We start from the raw sequence: 8,013 nt of genomic DNA on the forward strand, positions 1-8,013 counted from the left end.
ATATATATATGTATGTATGTATGTATGTATGTGTATATATATGCACTATATATATATATATATATATATATATATATATATATATATCTATATATATATATATATACAATATATATATAAATAATTTGACTATTGGGTTTATCACGTATTGCAACATGCGGCGGTTTAGTTAACCTGTGCATGCACCATTCACCTGATTATTCAACGATAGAGAGTAGTAACTGTCTGCATATTAGTTGTTGAATAGGGAGACTGGAAGGGGCGTGAAACGTTGAAAATATGAATGATTTGTTCGAGGTGGCTTGTACACGTAGAGAGAATAGGAAAATAAATGTGCATTATTGATTAAATTTCATGAATAAAGACATTAGGGAGGACTGATAAAAGAAATACTGTTTAAAAACAGGAAGCCTTAATTAACAAGAAAGTTGAGGATGTATGTATCGTTTTATGTAATTGTGTGTGTGACGTGCTGCTCTTGAGGCTGTTTAGAGAAGTTTAAAGATTTGTGCAGCTGTGATTTGTAAATTTCATAGGAATTAGAGTATCACTTGTAAAGTTTGTTCTTTTTGAACTAGCTGTTTCTGTTCATATTTAATGAAACAATACCTCTTCTGTTGTAATAATATAAAAATTGTTTTCACTTGTGACGGTGATTAACTAAAATGTCTCGAGTTCGGATGGACGGATTTTGATTATCGTAATTATATAGGAAACTATTATTTTGTGACCGTCTCCAGATGATCAACGATAGTGATGAATATTGATGAAGATTTGGACGCATTTTCGCCAAGTTTTATCAAAATCCATTCATCAGCGTTTATTTAATCATGCTGAGTGGAAAAAGGAGCAAACTTTATCTGCGTTCTTGTTAAAGGTGAAAATTCTCTCTCTCTCTCTCTCTCTCTCTCTCTCTCTCTCTCTCTCTCTCTCTCTCTCTCTCTCTCTCTGAATGGACTAGACAGTATCATCGGAAATGCAATATTGGATATGAGGATAAATTGGTATGGAAGATTGTATTGCTACTCATACCCGTATTATTAGTGTGCCCAGGGAAGGATCCTATCACATTGTTCTACTACTCGAGAACGAGTTAGTTGTTCTAGCGTCGGATGTATCCGCAGTTGATATTATGTAAGGGATACACCTACGTTCCTGAACACCGCTCTTACGAAAGATAATCTTGTTCGCCAGGCTTCGCTCTGTGGTTGTAGATTATTGGAAAATTGTAAGCTAATGATTGCGTTCTCCAAAACTTCTCTGGATCCTGCTTCATACTTTTGTTACTCGATCTGTTAGTGAAGAACATCGTATTGAACGGACTCGATTAACAAAAAAAAATCACGTTGACTTTTTAAACTTTTAACTTTTTGTTCGTCTTTTTTTATTATAGATCAGATTATTGATTATTTTGCGTAGGCTGTCACAGTGATCGAAACGTGACCAATAAGGCTCGTATTTGTGCGAGTTTGTGGATTTTCCCGGATCCGACTTGCCTCCTAGAAAGTGTGGAGCTTGGTTCGTCAGTGGCCGGAAATTTATTTCTGTTGACGCAGTGTCTCTGATGAATCAGAAATAGCTGCTTTCATGTGACTGCTATTCCTTCGTATAAGGTTAAATGTCATGGAGGAGGCTGCAATCACTATAGAGGCATAACGTTCATTAGTACGTGAACACTAAAATTTTGGTTTCTTATTGTTTAACTTTGATCCTTTGAGACTGTCCCATGACATAAAGTGATAGCGAAGGATATTACATATGTATATAAATATATGTATATATATACGTATATTTATATACATATATAATATCCTTCTAAATTATTATTCATTATATATATATATAAATATATATATATATATTTACATATATATATATATATATATATATATATATATATATATATATATATATATATATATATATATAGAGAGAGAGAGAGAGAGAGAGAGAGAGAGAGAGAGAGTTTTCAGTATTCAAGGTCGATATGTAGTGTTATTGCTACAATATTAATTCATTTTCTTTGCAATTCATTTCTAGCCTTTCGTCTTTAGATTTATTTCTGCTCCTCTTTGTAGATACGTGTAAATAATTGTATAGATTCTGGTATTTCCCCGATTCCACACATTTCTGCTATTAAGTTCTCGTTTTGCGCGTGTGCGCGCACGCTTGCCTGCGTGACTTCCGGTGCGGCATTTATTGTCAGTTAGGTGTCAGCCATGTGTTCAGCCGGAAGATGGAAGATCCCGGCCTGTATAAGACGAACACGTCAGGCGATCTCGGACTTCTCCCTCGTCTGGGAGACTCACGCCCTTCGGATTAAAATGTGACCCCTGTCAAAAGGAGAAACGGAAGACTCATGCTTTGGGTATATCCTACAGAGAAGACAAGTTTGGTCTCAACCCTCATTGCTGAAATATGGCTATATTTTGAAGGCAAATGTGCTGAAGCAAATTCACGCCGAATATGAAAATATATAAAATATATATATATATATATATATATATATATATATATATATATATATATATATATACATACATACATACATATATACATATATATATATATATATACACATATAATATAATATAATATACTATATAATATAATATATTACAATATATATATATATATGTAGTGTATATTTCACCTTTGGTATTGAAGCATACAAAAAATGAACAGTATATTTCAAAATTTGCGTATTCAATACTTAATCCAGAATATTGCTTAGATAACTGGGAATACGAACATCTATACAGTATTTATTGAATGAAATGTAAATATAATGTTTTCTGTCTACAAGGTGGCTTTGATATACTTTATTTATCTCGCCATCCTTTCATTTTGGAGTAGACGAAGAATCGCAAGTAAGACTGTGGGTTGGATCGTAATTCTTGAAAATAGTCTTTTTTTGTGGTTGCCTGGTTTGTGGAGGAGGCGGGGGGGAGGGGGAGCAAGAGCGGTTCGGTTACCGGTCAAGCACAGGACGTGATGACGACTGTTTTCACCAGAGGTGTCCAAGAATCGCAGAGTGTATGTGTATGTTGTGATAGGCGTGCTTTCGTTTGTTCATTGTGGACAACGCATCTCTTTTGTCTCTGGACACGGAGGCTGAAGGTAGAAGGCCTTACCTGGTGACACAGATCCACGACATGGATCTGTAAACAGGTTTTTCTACCCTCTGAGAGAGAGAGAGAGAGAGAGAGAGAGAGAGAGAGAGAGAGAGAGATGGGGGCGGTGTCGAGGGGGGCAAGGCATCCACCTCCCTGTGGAATGTACCAACATCCGGAGCCATACCTTTGGGTTTCAGTTGCTACTGCCCAGAATAATAAACATTCCTGGTGTGTCCCCTCCTCCTCCTCCTCCTCCTCCTCCTCCTCACCTGACTCTCGCCTCTGGCTCGACTCAAGTCAAATTCTTCCTCGGTGTCGGTGGCCTCACTTGCGCACAAAATGTTTCTCGTTTCCTTTTCGAGTTTTTTTTTTATCTTTTTTTTTTTTTGTTCGGCTCCGGAAAAGTTTGGGATGTCTGATGATTTATATTTATTCTTTATTGTACTTTATTTTGCGTGAGGATTGATTTATTGTCGGTTAGCTGGCTTATTTCTGTGTGTGTGTGTGTGTGTGTGTGTGTGTGTATGTGGATAGTGTATACAGGTACATGTAAGTTTTATATATATATATGTGTGTGTGTGTGTGTCTGTGTATGTATATATCGTATATATGTACATATACATATAGAAATAATCAACACAATCACGTGTGGAACAGAAATAAATTTTCGACTCACATCAGGATCGAACCCAGGTCTTTTAATTGAAAGGCAAGGGCGCTGCCCACTAGGCCGTACATATACCTATATATACACACACACATTATATTTATATATATATATATATATATATATATATATATATATATATATATATATATATATATATATATATATATATATATATATATATATATATATATATATATATACACATTAGTATATTATTAGATTCGAGTTTGATTATATTAGTAATTTAAACCGTCTACCAAGACAGTTGTTTTATCAGTAAACTTTCCTGTGAGGATACTCCACTGTTCGTATGAGTTATGTGTCACAGATTAACCTTTGGTAATTATTAAGAGAATTGACGCTTGGGCAATGATTGCCATCGGGTGTTTTCCCCACTTGAGGTTCTTCAGGTTAATTGCCTCGTTTTATTATTAATAGTCTAGTAGTCTATCCCTCGGACACCTTGGGGGGTCGGATGGGGGGAGGTCGAACAAATTTGCTGTGATGTAACCATATCCGGCAAGTTGCAACAAGCGTTCTGTGCACAAGAATTTCATTTTTTCACGTGCACAAGTTCCTTGAAAATGCAGTCGTTTGCTAGACTGCATTTTTAATCTCTCTCTCTCTTTAAAAGGAAGGAGGGGATGAGATTCAGAATGATGAACAATACTGAGGAAATACATACATAGTGACACCCTTACAAGAATCTCTCTCTCTCTCTCTCTCTCTCTCTCTCTCTCTCTCTCTCTCTCTCTCTCTCTCTACGCTTATTTATGTAAAGCTGAAGCCATGTAAGAAAACGACAATTCTCGATAATATTGTAAAAGGAAGTAACGAGACTTTTTTGCTGCTAGAATCTTAGTCACACATTACAGAAGATAATGAGAAGCAGAAATGCCATGAAACAATTATTTACTTTACAGAAGTAGTCAACAGTAAAATTTAATCCTGCAAAGCAAATAACAACGTTTCAAAGCCATCTCTCGGCCTCCCCCTTAGAGGGTAGTGCCGTCAGTGTACCTCACGCCGTGCGCTGTAGGCAGTTGCTTAATGTTCTTAGTATCGTCCCTTCGGCCCCTAGCTGCAACCCTTTTCATCCTTGCATAATACTTCTGTTCAGATTTTCTTTCTTCCATCTCACTTTCCTCAACCCTCCCCTACCAATTGTTTCAACATTATTTTCAGCTCTGAATGGCCTCATAGGTCCTAGTGGTTGACCTTTGGCCAAAGTTTTATATTCCAGTTCCAATGCTTTTTCATCCCGTAGAACTGAGTTCGACAGATCCTTCGTTGTGACAAAACATCCAACCCCTTCATTTGTCATAGAACTGAAGGAGACGGATTCGTCGTTGAATGTAGAGGAGAATCGGCGAAAAAAAAAAAAAATGACTCGAGAGCGTGATGATCACGAACGCAGAAAGATAATAAAATGATCCTGCTCCTAGTTGGTGTATTCCATAAGAGATCGAGCAGGGGAGGAGTTTTAATTCGCCCGATGCCCTCATGCTCACGTCGACTTCTTTGACAGATGTAGAAATCCTGAAACCCGACTTATTGACAAGATGAATATGGGAATAATTACGACGGTGACCAGTACAGACACATTGATGATAACTATGATTTGGTGGTAATTATATGATTGTGAAAGCTGAGATAGGCTATGTTCTTCTTAATGTCATTTAAAGTATGTTAAGCATGGTGTCATAGTAGGAGGATTTATTTGTAGCCTAAGAAGGACATACCCACTACGGGATGTGCTGTGACACTTTGTGTTATTATTATTATTATTATTATTATTATTATTATTAGTAGTAGTAGTAGTAGTAGTAGTAGTAGTATTTGGTACAGACAATATCACCTTTGTAAGCGCATAAAATATTGTACGGATCCTTTTTTGTAGGTTACGTTCCTGAAGCCTAATATTTCTAATTGGTTGCCTTATTTTCCACCGAATTGTAGAGACTTAAATAATTATATTGGTTTTGCCGAGAAAACTTGCAGAGGATTGAATAACTTCAGGGCATTCAGGGCTTTGTTCTGTGTTACGTTCCCCCTCCCCTTCCCCCTTCCAGGCTCTCTCCCTCGAAAGTTCCTTGGATACGTGAAGTAACTTTGGTCAATTGTTGTGGCTTTTTTGCTTTTACTTTTGAAAAACTGGTGACGTTATTTTTTGTGGATTAAGAGCCTCTCTCTCTCTCTCTCTCTCTCTCTCTCTCTCTCTCTCTCTCTCTCTCTCTCTCTCTCTCCCTCTCTCTCTCTCTCATTTAATTAAGGGTCGTATAAATAAAAGTGAAATATTTCAGTAAATATTCCAAGGCAGTTGTATTTTATTTCTCCCGGCCATAGAAAAATAATGTTTATGGGGATGGGGAAGAAGACTGTTAGGGCAAAACTGTCCTCTTCCTCCTCCTCCTCCTCCTCCTCCTCCTCCTCCATCTGTTGGCCTGTAATATAAGTTTTATTCCAGACGGAAGGATGTGGCCTGATATTGGTTGGCTATTATTTCCTGTGTCGACGGGACCCGCATGGCCCCTTCCCTCCCCCCTCCCCCCGGCTTCGTTTTTGTTGGGCAAACGAATTTCAGAATTGTGATTCATTAACTCGTTCTTGGATATTGAACGGAGTAGATCGTAGGAATGATGGACGATCCATCTGCCCAGGTTGAATATGGTTGACATGGTGGTCCTATCCACGGGTTGAAGTTTAGATTAATATGGGAAGTTCGTGCATAAAGCCTTGCTCATTAAATCTCTGTTAGAACTTATTAAAAATATATATATATATATATATATATATATATATATATATATATAGGCCTATGTGTGTGTATATATTAATCACTCTTGATATAGGATTTTTATATATCAAACGCCACAGTGAACAGTTGAAAAAAACGGCCAGGATTTATAACCGTTATATGTGTATGTATATGTGTGTGTGTACGTATCTAGGTATGTGTATATTCAACTTTGTACGACATGTGGAAGATACCTCCTTTGTTGCTATATCACATAGACTGATCATCTATATTGTAAAGGAGTAGATTAATACTAATCACTTGTAATAGTTACAGCGACAATTTCGGAGAGAGAGAGAGAGAGAGAGAAATATGTCGCAATATGTTTCTTCATTTTTAATAGCAAAATATTATAAGGTCAAGGTTTAATAACGGAAGGAGGTGATCGTGAGGACATGATGGCAGTATGCAATATCCGGGGAGGAACCTTGGTCCTATCGAAGGAAAATTGAAAGGGCCGCTTTGTTGAGAAGCGAGGACACAGAAACATTGAAAAAAATAAAGCGGCCTTGGCTTTGACATTTGTCTATTAAATTTTTTTTTTTTTTTTTGCTGGTGTTAGCTGTTATCATAATTGTGATTGATAACGTATAAACAGCATCGCTTTGATACAAATTCATTTCAGAAATGACAAATGTTTATCATGGAAATAGCAGTTTATTTGGCGTTTCCAATAATTTACGGGAAAATAAAACTTTTTGTCGCATTTAATTATCCTTAGGAATTTAAGTTTTTGTAATACATTATATGGTTTCTTATTCTTATCCAGGGGTAAATAATTATTTGCCCAAGAATAAGGCAGGGATCAAAACAACTCCTGCTAATATTGCCCATATTAAATGTTATCAGTGTCATAACCGTTAATGTATTGATACTCAGCAGTAATATTTTGCAAACATGTACTGCTGTAATTGGTAATTATTAAGATGTTTGTCTACATACCGCATGGAACAAACAGTACTTAAAAAGTGATGCGGTAGAAGTTGAAAGGAAGATCTGTTATTATCGACAAAGACCAGAGACACCTCAGGATATGCAAGCTTATGTCGCGAGGCACACCTGCCTCCTGATCATTTCAAAAAGGAAAATTTTATTATTATTATTATGTTTTTTTCACACAGGATTTTAAGTACGTTAATCGGTGTTAGCCCTGTTTTCAAGACTGGTACGAATGTTCCCCAAATGAATCTTACCTAATGTTACATGGTCCCGTAGGTGCACCGCGAGGCATTATTGGAGGTTCTTTGCAGCGTCCCTTAGGACCATAGTTGCAATCCCTTTCATTCACTCCGCTCATGCCCTCTTCCATCTAACTTTCCACCCTCTCCTTAGAATTGTTTCAACATTATTTCCAGCGCTGAATTACCTCATAGGTCTCATCGCTTGGCCTTTGGCCTAAATTTTATATTAGGTCAGAAGTTCATTTGTTG

Source organism: Macrobrachium rosenbergii, chromosome 4, assembly GCF_040412425.1.
Source record: "Macrobrachium rosenbergii isolate ZJJX-2024 chromosome 4, ASM4041242v1, whole genome shotgun sequence".
Classification (NCBI taxonomy): Eukaryota; Metazoa; Arthropoda; class Malacostraca; order Decapoda; family Palaemonidae; genus Macrobrachium; species Macrobrachium rosenbergii.